This window comes from Pseudophryne corroboree, chromosome 2, assembly GCF_028390025.1.
Source record: "Pseudophryne corroboree isolate aPseCor3 chromosome 2, aPseCor3.hap2, whole genome shotgun sequence".
In the NCBI taxonomy this organism is placed as follows: domain Eukaryota; kingdom Metazoa; phylum Chordata; class Amphibia; order Anura; family Myobatrachidae; genus Pseudophryne; species Pseudophryne corroboree.
In genome coordinates, this window is record NC_086445.1 from 944,284,156 (window position 1) to 944,310,354 (window position 26,199).

The following is a 26,199-nucleotide window of genomic DNA, read 5'->3' on the forward strand; positions in this document are numbered from 1 at the left end:
CCGGCACTTCCTTTAACACACACACGCCGCTGCCGCCAGAGACGCAGGAGGGACACAGGAGAGGCGCGCGCTGTGTCCTCCGTGTCCCTCCTTCAGAAGACAGCGCGGGAGCGACGGAGGGTAAGTAACTGGCACTGTGGGGCATATCTGGCAGCATGAGGGCATTTCTGGCACATCTGGCACTGTGGGGCATATCTGGAAACATGAGGGCATATCTGGCACATCTGGCACTGTGGGGCATATATGGAAGCATGAGGGCATATCTGGCACATCTGTTCCGGTTGTCCGGAAACCCCCCTCCTCTTGGCAAGTGGCTCAAATTCTGACAACAATAACAATGGTTTATAATATGAATTCTAGAGCTGCCTCCACATGCTCAGTGGTAGCAGCGTCTTCTACCAAGTTTACTGTGTGTGTGGATACGAGTGCACTGGACCAGAGACTAGCTACCAGGAAGAAGAGACAGGCGCCTTACCATGAGGTGGGAGAATGTGTGCTTAGGAAGTGCAGTACTGGTTCTATTATGTTCTATTATGTTTGTGTATTTATTTATTTATTTATTATGGTATGTTTAACCTTTTCTTGACCACTAATTGATATTATATATATTATTTAAATGTTCAATACAGTCTATCCTATGAGAGAGGAGCAGCCTATTTGGACCTTTGTGCACCAGCTATATTGCACTTTTACAGCATATCTTTTCCAGTGACATTATCTGGAGAATTGATGGTGAACGTGTGAGTAACACTAAAACGCAGGTGTCTGCATACGGCACCCGGAGACTCACAGAGCCTGGAAGCCGGGCTCCAGAGGCATTATCAGGAGAATCAACGGTGAAGGTGTGCCTATTAACGGGACGCAGGTGTCTGCATACGGCACCCGAAGACGCGGACTCACAGAGCCTGGAAGTCGGGGTAATTAACATTAACATACCAGGCGCCAGCGAAGCGCCTTCCCGCAGCCCGAGACCGTCTCACATTATTTTCCTGTTCCGCATGTCAGCTTCAGGTGCGAACCATATGTAAAGTTCCGTTGTGGAGCGTTTGTCACACTTACCTGTTGCACTTTTTGGCTGAGTGGCAATTTGATGAAGAGTGTCTAACACTACAAAACATAACGAGACACTGTTGCAATTTATAGCTGGTCAAACTATTTGCACGATCCTATACAAAGGACTTATTTTTAGTATTTTTATTGATTTTTCTGTGCACAGGAGTTTACTTATGATCCACCTCCTTTAGCTTATTATTAGCTTATTACTATGTTCTGATTTTTGCTTTTTTGATTTATGTTTTATTTAGACCGGTCTAATCAATTTATTCTTAAATTAATTTTTAAACATACATGTATGTATGTGTGATAAAAATAAAAAAGAATCATATAAAGTATATTTAATTATCCTTTTTGTTTTGTTTTTATTGAGTCAAGCAAACTCTGAGCCATATCATTTTGTAGAGTTAATTAGCGCAGGAATCTATGTGTTTGTTGTTTCCAAGTTACCAGGGACTTTAAAGTGCCGGTTTCTCTCTGTTTGACTTGATTTACCCCAAGTCAATTTTTTCTTGCAGCTTGAACATATATTGTATTGGTTTAAATATTGATACTAAACATTGTATTAACACAACCATTTTAGTTGGGTTGTGGTATATTAGCGCCTGGTTAATTTTTGCATGGTATATACTCGAGTATAAGCCTACTTTTTCAGCACTTTTTTTTTGTGCTGAAAAAGCCCCTTCAGCTTATACTCGAGTCAGTATTTAGGAGGGACACGGGGGGCAGAGGGCGCGGCTCTTCTGTGTCCCTACTGCATTTCCGGCGGCAGCGGCGTGTGTGTGTGTTAAAGGAAGTGCACGAACCGGCACTTCCTTTAACACACACACGCCGCTGCCGCCAGAGACGCAGGAGGGACACAGGAGAGGCGCGCGCTGTGTCCTCCGTGTCCCTCCTTCAGAAGACAGCGCGGGAGCGACGGAGGGTAAGTAACTGGCACTGTGGGGCATATCTGGCAGCATGAGGGCATTTCTGGCACATCTGGCACTGTGGGGCATATCTGGAAACATGAGGGCATATCTGGCACATCTGGCACTGTGGGGCATATATGGAAGCATGAGGGCATATCTGGCACATCTGTTCCGGTTGTCCGGAAACCCCCCTCCTCTTGGCAAGTGGCTCAAATTCTGACAACAATAACAATGGTTTATAATATGAATTCTAGAGCTGCCTCCACATGCTCAGTGGTAGCAGCGTCTTCTACCAAGTTTACTGTGTGTGTGGATACGAGTGCACTGGACCAGAGACTAGCTACCAGGAAGAAGAGACAGGCGCCTTACCATGAGGTGGGAGAATGTGTGCTTAGGAAGTGCAGTACTGGTTCTATTATGTTTGTGTATTTATTTATTTATTTATTATGGTATGTTTAACCTTTTCTTGACCACTAATTGATATTATATATATTATTTAAATGTTCAATACAGTCTATACTATAGACCATCTATAGTGTTAAATACTAAAACTGTATTCCATACAGTATCCAGTGTATAAAAAGACCTATGTTTACATTAATGGGGGTAATTCCAAGTTGATCGCAACAGGAAAATTTTTTAGCAGTTGGGCAAAACCATGTGCACTGCAGGGGGGGGGGGGGCAGATATAACATGTGCAGAGAGAGTTAGATTTGGGTGTGGTGTGTTCAATCTGCAATCTAAATTGCAGTGTAAAAAAAAAGCAGCCAGTATTTACCCTGCACAGAAACAAAATAACCCACCCAAATCTAACTCTCTCTCCTCAAATGTTATATCTGCCCCCCCCCCCCCCCCCCCCTGCAGTGCACATGGTTTTGCCCAACTGCTAAAAAATATCCTGCTGCGATCAACTTGGAATTACCCCCAATGTCCAGGGTCATTACTAGGTTCTTCTACCACTACCCCAGACACCTGCACTTGCGCCAAAGTTCTGCAGAGTGGAATGCATTTGGAAACCCCCCTCTAGAAATCCTGCGTTTGCCACTGTTTACCATAATTTAATAAATTAAAAATTGTCATCATTAAGTGAATACAACATTGCTCACTAACATTCCGTACACAGATATAACTACTACAGCTCCCCCTGGATAATTGAGATTAAACCGTATATCACAGTATTTTGTTGTCTGGGTCACAGAGGGGACAAGTTTCCTTGTCAGCGACGCTGCCGTTGGGATTCATACCCAGATCTCCTGCAAGTTTCTCAATGTCACTGTTAATCAGCGAGCACTATTCCCTGTCCTACATGAACCTGAAATACACCAATAGCATAATCATTTACAAACCGAACAAATGGTCCCAGACCAACAGCAACAGAGCGTCGACCAATAAATCTCAGTTTCATAAAACATTGCAATTTCTTTTCAATTTAGCCAATTGGAAGTCACATCACTGTAACATTTTTTACATGGAAGTAGCACATTTTCTACAATGCTGCGGAACACACAATGACCCAGGTGCTGCCAAACTTCCACAGATGGACACCAAAGGAATACAATAATAAATGGAGGCTTATTTGCTCCTATTGGATCAGTCAGCGTTAAACAAGACTGGAATAAACTGACAATAAAAGTGAAAATGTAACACAATAGTAATATATAAATTGTTAGTAAATCTAGACAAAAGGTTAACAAAATGACACACACTAGTGTTGATCCTGATACATATACAGCATGCCATTATAATCTTAGCATATTTGTGTATATATATATATATATATATATATATATATATATATAAATATTTAAACAAAGCTCTATTTAAATATGTAAATGTCACTATGTATATTTTATTTATGTATATTTGCAATATTGCACTTTAGTGCTTTCAATGGTAGGATATACTCACTTTCACATCTCTTTTGATTATGTGATAGTATGTAATTAAAAGTTTATTCTTTGATAATTCATTCCAGCACTTTTAGAGTCTGGGTTTAAAGATCAGCACTTTCATTATGTCAATCAATGAAACAGTTGGACTCATTAAAGTATTTAATTGCTATGGGCCAGAATGGTAGTAGTGATCAGCAATAGAGTTTTTTTTGTCTTAAAAACCTCCAATAAATGTTATACCTAAAAAGGGAGGTTGTTTTTTAAATACGGTTTCATTATAAAATGCATCAATTATCCTAAGTCAAAACTGATATCATTGACTAATTAAATATCTGATAATGACCATTCACTAATTTGCCCTAAATATGAATTTATTAGGTTTCCTTTCTAAGTGACCCTTCAGTACCTTGGTTTCCGAATTTTTGTACAAGTTATCTCACCACAAGGTATGTGAGGGGACATTATGATATATTTTTATTACATATATAATATGAACACTCAGTATATATGATGAGGTCAATATCTTTCCAATTAGGCCACACTGATTGTTCATCAGAAAGCCTCGGTGTTATATTGAAGTTTCCATCATGCATGTATGAACAAGTTTTGTCGCATTATACTGTTTGTATAAACTACTGTACTTCTCAGCTGCTTGAGGTAGGACCCAAGATTCAATTGTAATTTTCTTCCTTTTCATTCTGTCTGCTCTGATATATCCTTGTTCTATTATAATGATATGTTCCTCATATATTTTGATTGAATGTATTATGCATTTTTATTAAGGAACAATTATTTTTAGTTCTGATAAGATTTTTTACAATTGTAGAGATACCCCTGATGAAGTCCTTTGTATAAGACGAAACGCGTTGGGTTGTCTGTGTTGTGAAGCTATCTCCGAACCAACTATAAGGAGAAGGAGGAGATTGTTGTGATCCTTCAACATTTGTATTCAGCGCTAAGAGTCATACATCTTAAAGTGTGGAATAATATATCTACTCTGTATTAATTTGAATATGTTTTTAATAAATGTTTTATGATGGAACATGTTATTATTTTTTTTAAAAAGTATTAACTAATTAGGGGTTGGAATAGTGGGAGTTGATGCGACCGCCTGGCGCCAATTCTTCTATTGTTGTGTATATATATATATATATATATATATATATATATATACACTGCTCAAAAAAAATAAAGGGAACACTGAAATAACACATCCTAGATCTGAATGAATGGAAATCAAATTTATTAACCCATGGAGGTCTTGGTTTGGAGTCACCCTCAATATTAAAGTGGAAAAACACACTACAGGCTGAACCAACTTTGATGTAATGTCCTTAAAACAAGTCAAAATGAGGCTCAGTAGTGTGTGTGGCCTCCACGTGCCTGTATGACCTCCCTACAATGCCTGGGTATGCTCCTGATGAGGTGGCGGATGGTCTCCTGAGGGATCTCCTCCCACACCTGGACTAAAGCATCCACCAACTCCTGGACAGTCTGTGGTGCAACGTGGCTTTGGTGGATGGAGCGAGACATGATGTCCCAGATGTGCTCAATTTGATTCAGGTCTGGGGAACGGGCGGGCCAGTCCATAGCATCAATGCCTTCGTCTTGCAGGAACTGCTGACACACTCCAGCCACATGAGGTCTAGCATTGTCTTGCATTAGGAGGAACCCAGGGCCAACTGCACCAGCATATGGTCTCACAAGGGGTCTGAGGATCTCATCTCAGTACCTAATGGCAGTCAGGCTACCTCTGGCGAGCACATGGAGGGCTGTGCGGCCCCCCAAAGAAATGCCACCCCACACCATTACTGACCCACTACTAAACCGGTCATGCTGGAGGATGTTGCAGGCAGCAGAACATTTTCCTTGGCATCTCCAGACTCTGTCACGTCTGTCACATGTGCTCAGTGAGAACCTGCTTTCATCTGGGAAGAGCACAGGGCACCAGCGGCGAATTTGCCAATCTTGGTGTTCTCTGGCAAATGCCAAACGTCCTGCACGGTGTTGGGCTGTAAGCACCAGTGGCGGAACTAGCGAGCGGTGGGACCAGGTGCAACAAAATACTTTGCCCCCCCCTCCCTCCATCCCATCCAAGTCCACCCCCTCACCCCTGGAGAGGATCTGGTGAGGGGGACCTGCTCAGGGTCAGGGAAATGGATACCTAGCAACAGTGCCGTAACTAAATATTTTAGCGCCGTGTGCAAGAAACGGCATTGGAGCCCCACCTCTGCATGCAAAACAGTGGAAGTGCGCGCCGTAGGTGCGCGCAAAAATACATAGGAGCGTGGCTTCGTGGGGAAGGGGTGTGGCCACAAAATAATACCAATTCATATAACGGTGCACAGTAGTCTCCATTATTCAAATTACGCCGCACAGTAGCGCCACTACAGCAGGTAGAGACCCTTTTACACATTACGGCGGACAGATTCCCCTTTTTACACATTACGGCAGACAGCGTCCCGTTTTTTACACATTATGGCAGACAGCGTCCCCTTTTTACACATTACGGCAGACAGCGTGCCCTTTTTACACATTACGGCAGACAGCGTGCCCTTTTTACACATTATGGCAGACAGTGTCCCCTTTTTACACATTACGGCAGACAGCGTGCCCTTTTTACACATTATGGCAGACAGCGTGCCCTTTTTACACATTACGGCAGACTGCGTCCCCCTTATTACACATTACGGCAGACAGCGTGCCCTTTTTACACATTACGGCAGACAGCGTGCCATTTTTACACATTACGGCAGACAGCGTCCCCTTTTTTACACATTACGGCAGACAGCGGAAAGAAAGAAAGAAAGAAAAAAAGAATTATACTTTGAAGAAAAAAAGAAAAAAAAAGACATCTGGACCATTACACACCATATACCAAACGGAGATGACTTAACTCATTCTGGTCTGCAGTACAGTGTGCCGGGAATGGTACGGAGAACATCTGCCCTGAAGTTTTTATGGAATTGATGGAATTTTGCTAAAGCACATTATCCAACAGCTCTGTGTCCCCCCAGAGGGCCAGCAGCAGCAGGAGGTGCAGGGGGTCCAGCGTGCCGTGGCGGTCAGCCCCGGGGTAGCAGAGTGCGGCCCTTCTCCCCATACCCATCTACCCATCCATTCAGGTCGCAGTGCCGGGCTCCGGGGCACAGGGCAAGGCTGGCAGCGCTGGCTGGGGGCGCACCGGGCGGCTCGCTTCCTCCTCTTCCTGAGCGGCCGCCGCGGGAAAGTTTCCAGTAGACACAGATCACAATGGGAGCGGGGGAAGGGGGGGGGAAAGAGAGGACAGGAGCGGGGGAAGAGGAGCCGGGACACGGGAGGAGCGGGGAGACAGGACACGGGGAGAGAGATAGAGATGGTTAGACGGGTGTGCGGCAGCAGCAGGCAGGTCCCGGGGCGAGTGTGATGATGTGCAGGAAGAGTTCTTCCCATGACAGCTGCGCTCCTCTCCTCTTCTGTCCTGTGTGCTGCGGGCGGCTGTGTGCTGCGGGCAGCGGTTGCCTGGAGCACACAGCGGCATGTTGGGTTGTTGCCCTCCTATGACCTCCTCCACATCTCCTGATGTACTGGCCTGTCTCCTGGTAGCGCCTCCATGCTCTGGACACTACGCTGACAGACACAGTAAACCTTCTTGCCACAGCTCGCATTGATGTGCCATCCTGGATGAGCTGCACTAACTGAGCCACTTGTGTGGGTTGTAGGGAGGTCATACAGGCCACACACACTACTGAGCCTCATTTTGACTTGTTTTAAGGACATTACATCAAAGTTGGATCAGCCTGTAGTGTGTTTTTCCACTTTAATATTGAGGGTGACTCCAAATCCAGACCTCCATGGGTTAATAAATTTGATTTCCATTGATCATTTTTGTGTGATTTTGTTGTCAGCACATTCAACTATGTAAAGAACAAAGTATTTAATAAGAATATTTCATTCATTCAGATCTAGGATGTGTTATTTTAGTGTTCCCTTTATTTTTTTGAGCAGTGTATATATATATACTAGGTGCTTCATCGCGCCATACGGGCGCTCTTCACACCGTCGCAAGGGGCTACGCCCCCTTAACCCTTGCATGCCTTTCTGGGGTTCAATATTTGTATTATATAAAGTATTACCTGCATTCCTTTGTTAGTGGTTAAATATTGCACAATGAAAGGGCGTGCGATGGTGAAGGAGGCGCAGCCCCTTGCGACGGCGTGAACAGCACCTGCAGGGCACGATGTACAGAATGTAGCGGGTGCGGGGGGGACTGCGGATGGTGTCTGTAGATGCTGCAGGTGGAGGGGGGGCAGAAGTGGGGGTGGGACCCGGATGGGGAAGAGTCGGGAGGTGCTGCGGGTGGGGGAGGGGCAGAGGAGTGGGGGATGCAGATTGGGGAGGGGTCCGGAGGCACTGCAGGTGGGGGAGGGGCAGGGGTGCCATGGGTGGGAGAGGGGCAGGTGTGGGGATGTTGTGGATGGGTGAATGGTTCCAGAGGTGCTGTGGGATGGGAAGGGGCAGGAGTGCCGGGGGTGGGGGAGGGGTCCGCAGGCGCCATGGGTAGGGGAGGGGCAGGTACGGGTGGTGCGGCGCATAGGGAAGGAGGTCCGGAGGTGCTGCTGGTGGTGGAGGGGCAGGTGCGGTGGTGCCATTGGTGGGGGAGGGGTGGGTGAGGGGGGGACCGCAGATGGAGGAGGGTGTCTTCAGATGCTGCGGGTGGAGGGGGGCAGGTGTGGGGGGAGACATATAAAGGGGGTGGATGGTGGAGGGGGCCTGGAGGTGCTGTGGGTGGTGAAGGGGCGGAGGAGTGGGAGCCGCGGGTGGTGTACGGGGTCTGGAGGCACAGCGTGTGGGGGAGGGGTGAAGGGGAAGGTGCGGAGGTGTGGTGCATTGGGGAGAGGTCTGGAGGCGCTGCGGGTACTGTACCTGCCAAAAAGGTAGTTGGAGGGTATGCAGTAACAGGGCCAGGACAGGGGTGACAGGGTCAGAACAGGGTTGACGGGGCCAGGACAGGGGTGACAGGGTCAGAAAAGGGGTGACGGGGCCAGGACAGGGGCGACGGGGCCAGGACAGAAATGACAGGGACAGGATAGGGGTGACAGGCCAGGGTAGGGGTGGCAGGAACAGGACAGGGGTGACAGGGCCAGTATAGGGTTGACAGGGCAAGCACAGGGGTAACAGGGCCAGGATAGGGGTAACAGGGCCAGCATAAGGGTAACAGGGCCAGCATAAGGGTAACAGGGCCAGCATAAGGGTGAAAGGGCCAGGATACGGGTGAAAGGGCCAGGATAAGGGTGACAGGGCCAGGATAAGGGTGACAGGGCCAGGATAAGGGTGAAAGGGCCAGGATAAGGGTGGCAGGGCAAGGCCAGGGGTGACAGGGACATGACAGAACACAGGGCACGGGAGAGATTGGTATTAGGGACAAAACAGTGGTGACAGACAGATGTGTCTTACCGGAGTCACTGCTGCTGGCTGCTGCTGTTCCACTCCAACCTGTTGGGATCTGCTGCTGGTGGAGACTTGGCATAGCTGACTCTCTTAGGCTGGAGTCCTGCTTCCTCTGCCCGTCCGCATCCCTCCCCCCCTCCTCAGTCACACACCGCAGACCTCGCGCAGCTGCCGGGCACTGTGGTAAGGGGAGACTGGGAGTGACTGGTTAGCCCCCAGGAGATGCTGCGGCTGGAGGGAGGAGGGGGTCGGAGCCTGCAAGCAGCTCGGACTTCTGCAGCGTTACCCGCCGGCTAAAGTGTGTGAAGGAGCTGGGCGCACCTCACTGTGGGTGGCAGCGCTGCAGCTAGCGGTGGGGTTGCCGGGGCTGGAGATAACAGAGGCAGTACGGAACCTGCACAGCGGCAGGTGCCCCACAAAACTGCAGCTAAGAAGCGTGGAGTGTGCCAGAAAGTGACGCTCCTCCGCGCCAGAGAGGGCGGGTGTCAAGCACACAGTAAGCCGGTGCCCGTCTGTCTGTACGGCATACCCCCTCACACACCTCCATACCTCCCAAATGTCCCGATTTTCACGGGACAGTCCCATTTTTTTGGGTCTGTCCCGCTGTCCCACCCGCGGGTCGCAGTGTCCCACGGTAACGGGGGGGTCAGTTGGAAAGCTCCTGTACTCGCTGTTCTGCTTAGCAGAGCAGCGGTGAATAGTGGAGACAGAGGGAGAGGGGGCATCAGGGGGTATGGATTAAGGGGGGGTTCCAGCAGCAGAGCCGGATTAAGGGGGGGGCAGGGGGTACGTACCGTTGGCCCCACAGTTTTAGGGGCCCCCCGGCTCGAGTAGCTCTGTCCCAGCTCAGAAGCCCCCCCCCCGTCCTGCCAGCAACAACGGCAGCATTGTGCTACTGTCAGCACACGCTGCTGCGTGTTGGCAGGTCTGTGGTGTTGCAGGGAGGCAGCAGTCTCCCTGCTTTCTTCTGCCTGTGCGGGTGTGTAGGTGGGAGCGACCACCTCCTCTGGATTTACCCCTAGCTGAGGGGCCAAAATTCCATAAAAAAAAAACCACGGAATTTGCGAAAGGGGGCGTGGCCTCGCGGGCCGCGATTAGGCCACGCCCACAACCCACAGCAGGCACAGCAATGAGATAGGGCTCCCCTGTCTCAAGTGCCTTGGCCCCCCCCCGGACTCATAATCAGCCCCTGGGGGCATGCCAGCAGCTCACAGAGCGCTGGGCATGCCCCCTCATTGACGAAAACGGGGCCCTCCCGTGAAGCCACGCCCCCTTTTTGCCGAGTGTGTGTCCCTCCTTCTGTCTGAAGTAAGCTCCTGCAGAAAGCTGGGAGGTATGCACCCCTGCCTGTGCCATGCCCATACTATCTGCTTCTGCTCCTAGTCTCCTGTAGATTTGACTAACTCCGCCCACTGTTGTGACTCCGCCCAGCGTTAGCAAATGAATCACAAAGTCACAGATCTGGGCTATTATATAGGAGATTAGTGATGTGCACCGGAAATTTTTCGGGTTTTGTGTTTTGGTTTTGGATTCGGTTCCGCGGCCGTGTTTTGGATTCAGACGCGTTTTGGCAAAACCTCCCTGAAAATGTTTTGTCGGATTCGGGTGTGTTTTGGATTCGGGTGTTTTTTTACAAAAACCCTCAAAAACAGCTTGAATCATAGAATTTGGGGGTCAATTTGATCCCATAGTATTATTAACCTCAATAACCATAATTTCCACTCATTTCCAGTCTATTCTGAACACCTCACACCTCACAATATTATTTTTAGTCCTAAAATTTGCACCGAGGTCGCTGGATGGCTAAGTTAAGCGACCCAAGTGGCCGACACAAACACCTGGCCCATCTAGGAGTGGCACTGCAGTGTCAGACAGGATGGCAGATTTAAAAAATAGTCCCCAAACAGCACATGATGCAAAGAAACAAAGAGGTCGCTGGATGGCTAAGCTAAGCGACCTAAGTGGCCGTCACAAACACCTGGCCCATCTAGGAGTGGCACTGCAGTGTCAGGCAGGGTGGCAGATTTAAAAAATAGGCCCCAAACAACACATGATGCAAAGAAAAAAAAGAGGTGCACCAAGTTCGCTGGATGGCTAAGCTAAGCGACCCAAGTGGCCGACACAAACACCTGGCCCATCTAGGAGTGGCAATGCAGTGTCAGACAGGATGGCACTTCAAAAAATAGGCCCCAAACAGCACATGATGCAAAGATAAATTAAAGAAAGAAGAGGTGCAAGATGGAATTGACCTTGGGCCCTCCCACCCACCCTTATGTTGTATAAACAGGACATGCACACTTTAACAAACCCATCATTTCAGCGACAGGGTCTGCCACACGACTGTGACTGAAATGACTGGTTGGTTTGGGCCCCCACCAAAAAAGAAGCAATCAATCTCTCCTTGCACAAACTGGCTCTACAGAGGCAAGATGTCCACCTCCTCCTCATTGTCCGATTCCTCACCCCTTTCACTGTGTACATCCCCCTCCTCACAGAGTATTAATTCGTCCCCACTGGAATCCACCATCTCAGGTCTCTGTGTACTTTCTGGAGGCAATTGCTGGTGAATGTCTCCACAGAGGAATTGATTATAATTCATTTTGATGAACATCATCTTCTCCACATTTTCTGGAAGTAACCTCGTACGCCGATTGCTGACAAGGTGAGCGGCTGCACTAAACACTCTTTCGGAGTACACACTGGAGGGGGGGCAACTTAGGTAGAATAAAGCCAGTTTGTGCAAGGGCCTCCAAATTGCCTCTTTTCCTGCCAGTATACGTACGGACTGTCTGACGTGCCTACTTGGATGCGGTCACTCATATAATCCTCCACCATTCTTTCAATGGTGAGAGAATCATATGCAGTGACAGTAGACGACATGTCAGTAATCGTTGGCAGGTCCTTCAGTCCGGACCAGATGTCAGCACTCGCTCCAGACTGCCCTGCATCACCGCCAGCAGGTGGTTTTGGAAATTTTATCCTTTTCCTGGCAGCTCCAGTGGTGATAGAAAATGAAGGAGGAGCTGTTGGCAGGTCACGTTCCGTTTGACTTGACAATTGTCTCACCAGCAGGTCTTTGAACATCTGCAGACTTGTGTCTGCCGGAAAGAGAGATACAACGTAGGCTTTAAACCTAGGATCGAGCACGGTGGCCAAAATGTAGTGCTCTGATTTCAACAGATTGACCACTCGTGAATCCTGGTTAAGCGAATGAAGGGCTCCATCCACAAGTACCACATGCCTAGCGGAATCGCTCCGTTTTAGCTTCTCCTTCAATCTCTCCAGCTTCTTCTGCAAAAGCCTGATGAGGGGAATGACCTGACTCAGGCTGGCAGTAACACAAGAGAGGTGTTATTCACACCCCAACTCCCGGCGCAATTAATTAATTTAATTGTTTAACTTCAGCTGTACACATTAAAGGATAATTACAAATGGTTTAAATTTAAGCGCACCATTGTTTTTCCTTTTTCAGGCTGGCAGTGTCTGAACTGACTTCCCGTGTGGCAAGTTCAAAGGGTTGCAGAACCTTGCACAACGTTGAAATCATTCTCCACTGCGCTTGAGTCAGGTGCATTCCCCCTCCTTTGCCTATATCGTAGGTAGATGTATAGGCTTGACTGGCCTTTTGCTGCTCCTCCATCCTCTGAAGCATATAGAGGGTTGAATTCCACCTCGTTACCACCTCTTGCTTCAGATGATGGCGGGGCAGGTTCAGGAGTGTTTGCTGGTGCTCCAGTCTTCGGCACGCGGTGGCTGAATGCCGAAAGTGGCCCGCAATTCTTCAGGCCACCGACAGCATCTCTTGCACGCCCCTGTCATTTTTAAAAAAATTCTGCACCACCAAGTTCAATGTATGTGCAAAACATGGGACGTACTGGAATTTGCCCACATGTAATGCACGCACAATATTAGTGGCATTGTCCGAAGTCACAAATCCCCAAGAGAGTCCAATTGGGGTAAGCCATTCTGCGATGATGTTCCTCAGTTTCCGTAAGAGGTTGTCAGCTGCGTGCCTCTTATTGAAAGCGGTGATACAAAGCGTAGCCTGCCTAGGAACGAGTTGGCGTTTGCGAGATGCTGCTACTGGTGCCGCCGCTGCTGTTCTTGGCGCGGGAGGCAATACATCTACCCAGTAGGCTGTCACAGTCATATAGTCCTGAGTCTGCCCTGCTCCACTTGTCCACATGTCCGTGGTTAAGTGGACATTGGGTACAACTACATTTTGTAGGACACTGGTGACTCTTTTTCTGACGTCTGTGTGCATTCTCGGTATCACCTGCCTAGAGAAGTGGAACCTAGATGGTATTTGGTACTGGGGACACACTAACTCAATAAATTCTCTAATTCCCTGTGAATTAACGGTGGATACCGGACACACGTTTAACACCACCCAGGCTGCCAAGGCCTGAGCTATCTGCTTTGCAGCAGGATGACTGCTGTGATATTTCATTTTCCTCGTAAAGGACTGTTGGACAGTCAATTGCTTACTGGAAGTAGTACAAGTGGTCTTCCGACTTCCCCTCTGGGATGACGATCGACTCCCAGCAGCAACAACAGCAGCACCAGCAGCAGTAGGCGTTACACTCAAGAATACATCGGAGGAATCCCAGTTAGGAGAGGACTCGTCAGACTTGCCAGTGACATGGCCTGCAGGACTATTGGCTTTCCTGTCTAAGGAGGAAATTGACACTGAGGGAGTTGGTGGTGTGGTTTGCAGGAGTTTGGTTACAAGAGGAAGGGATTTAGTTGTCAGTGGACTGCTTCCGCTGTCACCCAAAGTTTTTGAACATGTCACTGACTTCTGATGAATGCGCTCCAGGTGACGTATAAGGGAGGATGTTCCTAGGTGGTTAACGTCCTTACCCCTACTTATTACAGCTTGACAAAGGCAACACACGGCTGCGCACAACTAAAATGCAGCACAGGTATGGATGGATAGTATACTTGACGACACAGAGGTAGAGCAGTGGACTACTGTACCGTACTGTTATATATATATATACTGGTTGTCAGCAAAATTCTGCACTGTCCTCCTACTATAAACTGCGCACTACTAAAATGCAGCACAGGTATGGATGGATAGTATGCTTGACGACACAGAGGTAGAGCAATGGACTACTGTACCGTACTGCTATATATATACTGGTGGTCAGCAAAATTCTGCACTGTCCTCCTACTATATACTGCGCACAACTAAAATGCAGCACAGGTATGGATGGATAGTATACTTGACGACACAGAGGTAGAGCAGTGGACTACTGTACCGTACTGCTATATATACATATATATACTGGTGGTCAGAGCAAAATTCTGCACTGTCCTCCTACTATATACTACAATGCAGCACAGATATGGAGCGTTTTTCAGGCAGAGAACGTAGATATTTTCAGCACACTGAGCACAGATATTTGCATGCACACTGAGCACAGATATTTGCAGCACACTGAGCACAGATATTTGCAGCACACTGAGCACAGATATTTGCAGCACACTGAGCACAGATATTTGCAGCACACTGAACACAGAAACTGAGAGAACGCAGCCACGTCCTCTCGCTATCATCTCCAAAGCTCGAGTGAAAATGGCGGCGACGCGTGGCTCCTTATATAGAATACGAATCTCGCGAGAATCCGACAGCGGGATGATGACGTTCGGGCGCGCTCGGGTTAACCGAGCAAGGCGGGAAGATCCGAGGCTGCCTCGGAACCGTCTAAAATGGGCAAAGTTCGGGGGGTTCGGATCCCGAGGAACCGAACCTGCTCATTACTAATATATATATATATATATATATATATGTGACGTGCGGAGGGGTGAGGCAGGTGAGGCAGAGCCTTTTCTGTCATAATAACGTTTGTACCAGAGTTTTGATTGTATAAAGTATATGAAAAATGCAAAGAATATGTTTGAAATATCTTCTTTGCATTATTCTAATCATTTTTATATCCAAAACTCTGGAGTAAAAAGTCTATGGCCCTCACCTGCTGACCTTTTCCGCACTTCTCAGGTCAAAACTTACCAAATTTCCTGAAGTTTATACTGCCACACCTGTGTATAATGGCCACATGTACCCTTTGGCTCATACATTGTATTTAAATCTGGCTCTGGTGCTAGCCAGTGCCTCCTGAGCCACTTAGCTCACCGCACATCCCTTATTTTATATATATATATATATATATGTATGTATGTATATATGTATATATATATATATGTATATATATATATGTATGTATATATATATATATGTATATGTATATATATATATATATATATATATATATATACACACCGCACGTCCCTTATTATATATATATATATATATATATATAACATAACATTGCTCCCAGAAGTCTGCTATCATCCCATTCCAACTTCATCACATTTTGAATTTCATGTTTATTCTATACCCTACAAGTGCTTATCCGCATAACATGAAGAAAATCACAGAGAAATAGTGCTCAATAAAAATTCATCTGCATAACATAATCTCACACTTTTCCAGACGTGTTTCAAGATGTTTTAGGCACACTTTCTTTCATTACAGGAAATATTTCCTAAAGCCCACAGGGTCACATCTGCTCACAACTGGACACTACTCCCACTTGGCTCACGTTAATAACTTTACATGTCTAATTTATGCAAATTGCCACAGAAAATCAGTCATTTTTCTATCCTTTGTAAAATAAAAAAAATAAAAAAAGGGAAAAAAAAGATACAACTGAGACTTGTTTTTAAACAATAAAAAACAGCATTTTGACACTTGGAATAATTAATTATTCTTCTGTGAATACACTTTATTATACTTTAATAAAATGATAAATTTACTGCACAGACTTATGAAGAAAAAAATCCGCCTTTAAACAGATCATAGGTTATCAGAATGTATGGCTTCTTAATGCAGTGGAAGGTACCCATTGGCAAATGCCGGATTTCTAGAGGGGGGTTTCCAAATGCATTCCACAATCTCCCACTCTACGGAACATTGGCGCAAGTGCAGGTGTCTGGGGGAGCAGTAGAAGAACCTAGTAACGACCCTAGACATTAACGTAAACATAGGTCTTTTTATACACTGGTTACTGTATGGAATACAGTTTTAATATTTAACACTATAGATGGTCTATAGTATAGACTGTATTGAACAATTAAATAATATAAATAATATCAATTAGTGGTCAGGAAAAGGTTAAACATACCATAATAAATAAATACACAAACATAATAGAACCACATTCTCCCACCTCATGGTAAGGCGCCTGTCTCTTCTTCCTGATAGCTACTCTCTGGTCCAGTGCACTCGGATCCACACACACAGCAAACTTGGTAGAAGATGCTGCTACCAGTGAGCATGTGGCGGCAGCTCTAGAATTCATATTATAAACTATTGTTATTGCTGTCATAATTTGAGCCACTTGCCAAGAGAAGGTGGGTTTCCGGGCAACCGTAACCCCCCCGCCTGCATTTGTCTATGGTAAATGTCAGCAAACAGTAGGAGATATTTTAAATAACATCTCTTTTCTGAGAAACTGATTTTTGTATTCAGTAATTTATGTGCATGTAAAATGTAGCTTGGCCTATATGCTAAAATGCACTCGTTAATATGGGAAGCAAATAGAAAGCAAAGGAAGTAAATGGGAAGGGGGTGAGGGTGCAAATGGTAAAACCTGGATTAATCAGTGCTGGTTAAATTCCTGCTGTGACACTCATGGGATTTCAATTGAGCCCACATATGCTAAAAAGAGGTTTTGATTTGCATGATAAAATATTTGCTGTAAATCAGAATGAGTATGTGGGAAAGGTGCAATTGTGGGGGCTTTGCCTTTGTTAGAGCTAGCCGCAGATCTTCAGAGAATTTTATTTTTTTAAATCACTTTTGTTCTACAGGAAGGAGCAAGGTGCAGATAAATCTGTCACTAGGGGGAGCACTCATGGCCGATTACTGTATTTGGCTCCCAAGGAAGTGAGGGAAATTACAGTCTATACAGGAGGTGGCTCAAGTGGGAACCTAATGCTCTGCCTCATCTACTCTTGTTATTTATGGATGTGCAATAATTAGATTTGATTGCGCAGTATAACATATTTATGCTTAATGCCAATATGCTTTGTATACAATTACTTTATAGCAATGATAGCCAGAGCCATGTGCATGCAGCTTGCAATTATTCACTCAGTTAAACAAAGCTATGAAACTCTTTCGCTTATGCCTTGTAAAAATGTTGTAGGATGTTTCATTAACCAATGTGCCACAGAAACTGTGTAATCAGCATCTATCCTTACATCTAGTGATCAAGAGTCATTGTTATGGTAGGTATACATTTTATAACCAATACCCATGTACTAATGAAAGCAGTCATGAAAACATCTAGCTTACATGATTAGTTTAAGTCAGGGGTGGCCGGACTTTTGGGACCTGGGATCTATTTTTTGTTCACTTACTTACCGGTGATCTACCGGCATCAAATAACACCAATAGTAACGCTCACATTTAAAAATAGCTTTAATATTGATGCCATCAAATAACAGCACCAATAATAATGCACACATTTCAAAATAGCATTAAGAATGACATCAAATAACCCCCCTCTGTGCAGATCCCCCCCTTCCATTCCCCTGCATAATAGCCCCCTGTATAACAATCCACAGATCCTCCACCCTTTGCAGATCCTCCCTCCCCTTGTGAAGAAACACCCCTTTGGGAAGATACCATGCTCTGCACAAATCTCCCCCTTAGCAGATCACCCCCCCCCCCTTGTGAAGAAACTCTCCCTTTGCATAACTTGCCTGACAAGTTGTCACGCTGCCTAGCTTCAGTCCTCCCTCTCCCCTAAGTCACGGCTCCCGCTATAACGCTGCATGGCCTCCCGCTGGCTGCTTCTCTTGTCATCGCCACCGCCGGCTGGATCACACTGGATCCAACTAGCGCGCAGGCTCCTCACATCGCGAGTGACGTAATTATGTCACCTGCGCACCTGCACACTGCATCCCTGGGAACTGTGAAGAGAAGCAGCGGCAGCAGGCTCCTTACAGTTATTTTCTGTTAAGTCTGTCATGATCTACTGGCGGATGCTCAGCGAGCTACCGGTAGATCGCGATCTACCTTTTGGCCACCTCTGGTTTAAGTCATAAGAGATGTCCTTTAGAATGTAAGCTCTTGGAGCAGGGCACTCACTCCTCATGTTTTGTTAGGTAATCATTAGTGATGAGCGGGTTCGGTTTCTCGGAAACCGAACCCTCCCGAACTTCACCCTTTTTACACGGGTCCGAGCCATACTCGGATTCTCCCGTATGGCTCGGTTAACCCGAGCGCGCCCGAACGTCATCATCCTGCTGTCGGATTCTCGCGAGATTCGGATTCTATATAAGCAGCCGCGCGTCGCCGCCATTTTCACTCGTGCATTGGAAATGTTAGGGAGAGGACGTGGCTGGCGTCCTCTCCGTTATTGTTGAACTTGATTGTGCTGTGCACTATTGCTTAATTGTGGGGAGGGCTGGGGAGCAGCTGTATAATCTAGGAGGAGTACAGTGCAGAGTTTTGCTGATCAGTGACCACCAGTTATCCGTTCTCTGCCTGAAAAAAACGCGCCATATCTGTGCTCAGTGTGCTGCATATATCTGTGCTCACACTGCTTAATTGTGGGGACTGGGGAGCAGCTGTATTATATAGCAGGAGTACAGTGCAGAGTTTTGCTGACAGTGACCACCAGTATACGTTGTCTGCCTGAAAAACACTCCATATCTGTGCTCAGTGTGCTGCTTTATTGTGGGGACTGGGGACCACTAGTATAATATTATATAGGAGGAGTACAGTGCAGAGTTTTGCTGACCAGTGACCACCAGTATATAATATATAGCATTACGGTACAGTAGGCCACTGCTGTACCTACCTCTGTGTCGTCATTCATTAAGTATACTATCCATCTACATTCTATACCTGTGGTGCATTTTAGTTTTGCAGTTTGCTGACACAGTGACCACCAGTATACTATATATAGCAGTACGGAAGGCCACTGCTGTACCTACCTCTGTGTCGTCATTCATTAAGTATACTATCCATCTACATTCTATACCTGTGGTGCATTTTAGTTTTGCAGTTTGCTGACACAGTGACCACCAGTATACTATATATAGCAGTACGGAAAGCCACTACTGTACCTACCTCTGTGTCGTCATTCATTAAGTATACTATCCATCTACATTCTATACCTGTGGTGCATTTTAGTTTTGCAGTTTGCTGACACAGTGACCACCAGTATACTATATATAGCAGTACGGTACGGAAGGCCACTGCTGTACCTACCTCTGTGTCGTCATTCATTAAGTATACTATCCATCTACATTCTATACCTGTGGTGCGCCTCTTTTTTTCTTTGCATCATGTGCTGTTTGGGGACTATTTTTTTGAAGTGCCATCCTGCCTGACACTGCAGTGCCACTCCTAGATGGGCCAGGTGTTTGTGTCGGCCAATTGTGTCGCTTAGCTTAGCCATCCAGCGACCTCGGTGCAAATTTTAGGACTAAAAATAATATTGTGAGGTGTGAGGTGTTCAGAATAGACTGGAAATGAGTGGAAATTATGGTTATTGAGGTTAATAATACTATGGGATCAAAATGACCCCCAAATTCTATGATTTAAGCTGTTTTTTAGGGTTTTCGGTGAGGTTTTGCCAAAACGCGTCCGAATCCAAAACACGGCCGCGGAACCGAATCCAAAACCAAAACACAAAACCCGAAAAATGTCCGGTGCACATCACTAGTAATCATGCATTTTGTTGTAGTAATTATTTATCTACAGTAAGTTGTTTTGGTTCTTTTCTGTATCTGTCCAGGGCCAGACTGCCTATCTGGCACTTGTGGCATATGCCAGAAGGGAAGATGGCCTGATGGGCCAGTCCAGCCATGCAGAGAGACCGGGGCTGGTCAAGCACTCTGCCCGGCTCACATACACGGAGGCTGGCGGAGCAGCTCTGCTTGGATTCCCAGCATACTACAGAGAGACGGGGGGCATGTGCGCATACTCAATAATGTGCTAGGGCTGTTATCAGGGCTGCCATTCAGGAGGGCAGTGCCGGGGTGCTGCCGAGCTTAGCATCCCAAGGCCTGAAGAGGGAGGGGACCCAGGTGGCAGTGGAGTGGATCGGCGCCACCAGCTGATTGCAGACAGCTGGCGCACCACTGCGGCGGCTCCTGATTGGCTGCCGGTCTGGAGCTCTGATTGCACGTGCACATTGCGTATTGCGCCCGCCGCACATGCGCAGTTCTGACCCATTCGCACCGCAGCAAAGAACCGTTACGTGCGAACGGGTCGGAATGACCGCCATGTTGTAAGGTTTACAAAGCTCTGGAATGCGGAGCTTGGACCACTGAAGGTCGACATGGGCATTAGGTCGGCATGCACTTGGTTGACATGGGCATTAGGTCGACATGTACTAGGTCGACAGGTCAAAATGTGGACATGAGTTTTTCACATTTTTCTTTATTATTTGGACTCTTCCATACTTTATGATCCACGTGGACTACAATTGAGAACGGTAACATGTGCCGAGCGCAGGAAGGCACCTTGACCAAAGCATGGCAAACGAACCAAGCCAAGCAAGGGGACACGGTGCACTAATTGGGCTTCCCCGTGACTTTACGGAGAAAATGGCACCTAAAAAATTCCTAAAACTCATGTCGACCTTTTCACCTGTCGACCTAATGACCATGTCGACCTAGTGCATGTCGACCTAATGCCCATGTCGACCTAATGCCCATGTCAACCTTCAGTGGTCGACCTAATGACTGTCGACCTAAGTTGTGTCGAACCAACGACCCGTACCCGGACACACAAGTCAATGCTGCACATACGGTACAGTATATATCTATATGGACGTACAGTATGCGTGCTGGTTGTTGCTGCTGATGCACAATGCAGAAATGCTAATCTTATTATCTCCGATTAAGGTCACTTCCACTTACAGCTATCACAAAGCCTAACACCAAATTCCTCTCATCATAATCCTCTTTGCTCCCTTCATTATGATGACCAAAGTTTATTCTAGGAAAAGGAAAAACATTCTCAGTTAGCAAACACTGAGAATATCCTGGGAAGAAAGGAGCATGGAAAAATTCTATGTATAAGTTACTCTACGGCTGCCTAGGATATGATAACATGATATACTGTGAAAGAGGATATAATGCAGCAAAAAGAATATTGAATATTATAAAACATTCTTGCATCTCTCTTGCCTGGTAGACGTTTTTGCCCATTACTCTTTTTCTGCTGTACCTGGCTTACTAGACCTCCAAGCGCAAGTTGCTCAAATTATGACAACAATAACAATGGTTTATAATACGAATTCTAGAGCTGCCGCCACATGCTCAGTGGTAGCAGTGTCTTCTACCAAGTTTGCTGTGTGTGTGTGGATCCGAGTGCACTGGACCAGAGAGTAGCTACCAGGAAGAAGAGACAGGCGCCTTACCATGAGGTGAGAGAATGTGTGCTTAGAAAGTGCAGTACTGGTTCTATTATATTTGTGTATTTATTTATTTATTTATTATGGTATGTTTAACCTTTTCTTGACCACTAATTGATATTATTTATATTATTTAAATATTCAATACAGTCTATACTGTAGACCATCTATAGTGTTAAATATTAAAACTGTATTCCATACAGTATCAAGTGTATAAAAAGACCTATGTTTACATTAACGTCCAGGGTCATTATTAGGTTCTCCGCCAATGTTCCGCGGTGTGTGAAATTGTGGACTGCAGTTGGAAACCCCACTCTAGAAATCCTGCGTTTGCCACTGATGACCCTGGTAGCTACACAGTATTCTTATGGGCCCTACAAACATGGCGATATGCCGCCAAGCTGCCCGACCGCCGATACGACAGACAGCCGACCTGGCTGCGGGGGGCAGTGACGAGGGGAGTGAAGTTTCTTCACTCCCCCCGTCACCCGGCTCCGTAGAAGTGCAGGCAAATATGGACGTTCTCGTCCATATTGGCCTGCATACACAGCCGACGGGGTACCAGTGATGAACGAGCGCGGGGCCGCACATCATTCATCACTGGTGCCTCCACACTGACAAATATGAACGTTATCTCGTTTATTAATGAACGAGATCGTTCATATCTTGCAGTGTTATTGCTCAGTGTGTAGGGCGCATTAGTCACACACAGTACGGGTAGGATTACCATACTATCCCTTTGAACCGGGACTCTCATGAACTACACAGGTTCTGTGGCTGATTAAAACCAGGTGAAATGCAGGCTTGAAGTCAGCCAGTCACAGAACCTGTGTAATTCATGAGTGTCCTGTTTTAAAGGGAAAGTATGGTAAGCCTAAGTATGGGCCCTTATGTAAAAGCCTGCTAGTGGCAGGAACTGTTGCTATTTCAGAGATCTAGCCTGTAAATTTTAAAGTGGACAAAATTTTGGCTTTGTCTTTTAAATTACAGTGCATCCGGAAAGTATTCACAGCGCTTCACTTTTTCCACATTTTGAGATGTTACTTCCTTATTCCAAAATGGAATAAATTCATTTTCCCCTCGAAATTCTACACACAATACCCCATAATGACAACGTGGAAAAAGTTTTTTTGTGATTTTTGCAAATTTACAAAAAAAAAACAACTAAGAAATCACATGTACATGAGTACAGCCTTTGCCATGAAGCTCAAAATTGAGCTCAGGTGCATCCTGTATCCACTGATCATCCTTGAGATGTTCTTACAGCTTAATTGGCGTCCACCTGTGGTAAATTCAGTTGATTGGACATGATTTGTAAAGGCACACACCTGTTTATATTAGGTCCCACACTTGACAGTGCATGTCTGAGCACACACCAAGCATGAAGTCAAAGGAATTTTCTGTAGACCTCTGAGACAGAATTGTCTCGAGATACAAATCTGGAGAAGGGTACAGAAAAATATCTGCTGCTTTGAAGGTACCAATGAGCACAGTGGCCTTCATCATCCGTAAATGGAAGAAGTTCGGAACCACCAGGACTCTTCCTAGAGCTGTCCGGCCGTCAAAACTGAGCGATCGGGGGAGAAGGGCCCTAGTAAGTGAGGTGGCCAAGAACCCGATAGTCACTCTGTCAGAGCTACAGCATTCCTCTGTGGAGAGAACCTTCCAGAAGGACAACCATCTCTGCAGAAATCCACCAATCAGGCCTGTATGGTCCAGATGGAAGCCACTCCTTAGTAAAAAGCACATGGCAGCCCACCTGGAGTTTGCCAAATGCATCAAGGAAGGACTCTCAGACCATGAGAAACAAAATTCTCTGGTCTGATGAGACAACGATTGAACTCTTTGGCGTAAATGCCAGGTGTCATGTTTGGAGGAAACCAGGCACCACTCATCACCAGGCCAATACCACCCCTACAATGAAGCATGGTGGTGGCAGCATCATGCTGTGGGAAAGTTTTTCAGCGGCAGGAACTGGGAGACTAGTCAGTATAGAGGGAAAGATGAATGCAGCAATGTACAGAGACATCCTGGATGAAAACCTGCTCCAGAGCGCTCTTGACCTCAGACTGGGGCGACGGTTCATCTTTTGTAACAGGTAAGTAAGAAGTGTTTAATGTCTATGCAGATGCAGGTGCCAGTGAATGTACCTGGATTCTTCACCCGGGTTCCATTCTTGATCTGGACTTCACTGCTGAAACCCTAGGCAGAAGAACGAGGAAACCCCCTTACCCCGCAAGTCACTACATGCGTGGACGGTGACTAAAAGTTTTATTTTACTTCAGCTGGAAATGGTCACTGCTGTATGGTAAAACAGGTAAGTACAACCTAAGCTGGCAGATAATAATACTATGGGTGACAGTCAACAATAAGATGTATCACACAACACATGCAACCATGTAGGATACAATACAAAGGTGTATAAGGGAGCATATGGTACAACTCAAAGCAATTGTGAAAAGTATCGATACTCAGTTCACTGTAAAGCGGGTATGTAATGCCCCTATGAGTATAAACGACAGGTAGTGAGATGCTGGCCTTGTAGTCCTGAGGTTACAGCTTTATCTATCCTGGGGGTGACCGCTAAAGTCAATTGCTTAAAACACTGTAGAGTATTGGCATGCAAAAGCTGAGTTTAGAGTGCACGCAAGTCATCCAGCAGTAGTCTAGAATATTATAAGTGGACAAAAACAGGTCTGGTTTCCGCCATGAGTCCACAGTTATAAAGTACAGTTCAATAGCAGTTAGACCTGTATAAAACTGGATTACAGTTTTTTAGCTTGGACAATAAGTGGCAGGAGCAGTTAAAGCAGTAATAAATATTTCTTCTGTGTGATGGCAGTAAAGTTCAGAGCAAGATTTTAGGGTGCAAGCAGATGACAGTTTCTAGCAGAGACACTTTACAAGCTGGAACAATGGGCAACAGAAACAGTTTGCGTGGTCATTTAAGAGTGAGAAGTTGTATGTTAAGCTTTTCAGTAGAGTCACCAGCAAGGGGCACCCTCTACAGTTATGCAACAGGGAGATGGCAATAGGTAGCACAGGCAGTCTTGTAACAGAAGAAGATAATATGCAGGTTCCTAGCTGAATCTATTAGAGATAAAAGCAGGTGTAATACTTTCCACTTATCAGGATCTCATTGCAGTATGGTGAGTTGTCAGATCCCTGTGTGAAGGGTGATTCTCTCTGTAGATGTGTAACAACAAACTCAGGATGACACTTGCAGCATCAGTGTAATACAGGTCTTTACTCAGCATGAGCCAGACACCAAGTGGAAGTAACAGGAGACAAGCAGGAAGTGAATCACCTCGGCATGACATCATCTCCCATGATGCACAGTATGCATTTACATCCCCCCTATCAAACTGGAAGGATGCAGAACATATAAGAAACGAATACAACAATGTGACAATGTTAGGCATGAACAACAGAAGACATTATACAATAAAGTCTTGGAACTTTGGGTTGGGTTTGGACACACGGCCCAATCTGGTAATGGTACACTGGGAACCTATAGGCATGTCCGCTGTGACACCAGAGGGCTCTATTACTTCAGAAGTGGTCTCTGAGGAAGGACTGTCCATGCAATGCGAATCATCACTGACATTGGTTGCAGCTATGGTAGAAACTGATGAGTCAGGCTGTGTAGAGCTTTCTTCAGGTACACTTAACAGATGGCAGTGATTGCGTTCATAGAGGGCATTATCCGACTGTACCATGTAGCTATTTGGATGACCTGCAGGATGCTGAACCACTGCCATTCTGTCAAATCCTTGCTCAGTTTGCATGCGGAAAGGCTGGCCTGGAGACAGTGGTGGCAGGCGGTATGATCTGTCATAAGAAGCTTTGGCAGCCATTCTGTGCTTGCTGATGTTCTCCCGTACCTGTGGCTCTACTCTGGGTTGCAGGAGCTGCTTTGCCATTGGGATGCCTATGCGGGTGTGCCATGCTAATAGGCACTGTGCAGGGGATGGAAGTCCATCTCGGGGCGTGTTTCTCAAGTTTAACAGTGCCAAGTATATGTCCAATCCACCTCATGCACACTTCTCAATTAGGTGCTTTGCAGAGCGGACTGCACACTCTGCCAATCCATTTGACTAGTGTTCACTCTAAGCTTCTTTCGCAGGGCGCTGCGCCCTGCCCCTTTTTTGAGTGACAGAATGCCGCCCTGCCCGTTTGTGCCCGCCCTGCCGCCCTGCTAAGGACTGCTCTTCTCCCCCCGCCGCGCTGTCACTTCTCTCCCCCGCCGCGCTGTCACTTCTCTCCCCCGCCGCGCTGTCACTTCTCCCCCCCGCCGCGCTGTCACTTCTCCCCCCCGCCGCGCTGATAGCTCTCAGCTGAAGGCGAAGACAGGGTCAGCGTGCAGTGGGGAGGAGCAGCCAATCAGAGCCTGTGGTGTCTCACGCCAGTCCTCCGGCATGGTTTGATTCCCCCTCACCATGGCGCTGCGCGCTGACCTGGGCTCCG

General features: G+C 46.5%; 1 long non-coding RNA gene across 1 annotated transcript; it reads left to right on the forward strand.

Annotated features, from left to right (window-relative positions):
• Window positions 1-4,213: 4,213 nt before the first annotated feature.
• Window positions 4,214-4,701, forward strand: LOC134986926 (uncharacterized). Its single transcript, XR_010192699.1, has 3 exons — window positions 4,214-4,302; window positions 4,392-4,513; window positions 4,683-4,701. It is a non-coding gene; the product is annotated as an uncharacterized LOC134986926 (long non-coding RNA).
• The last annotated feature ends 21,498 nt before the right edge of the window (window positions 4,702-26,199 follow it).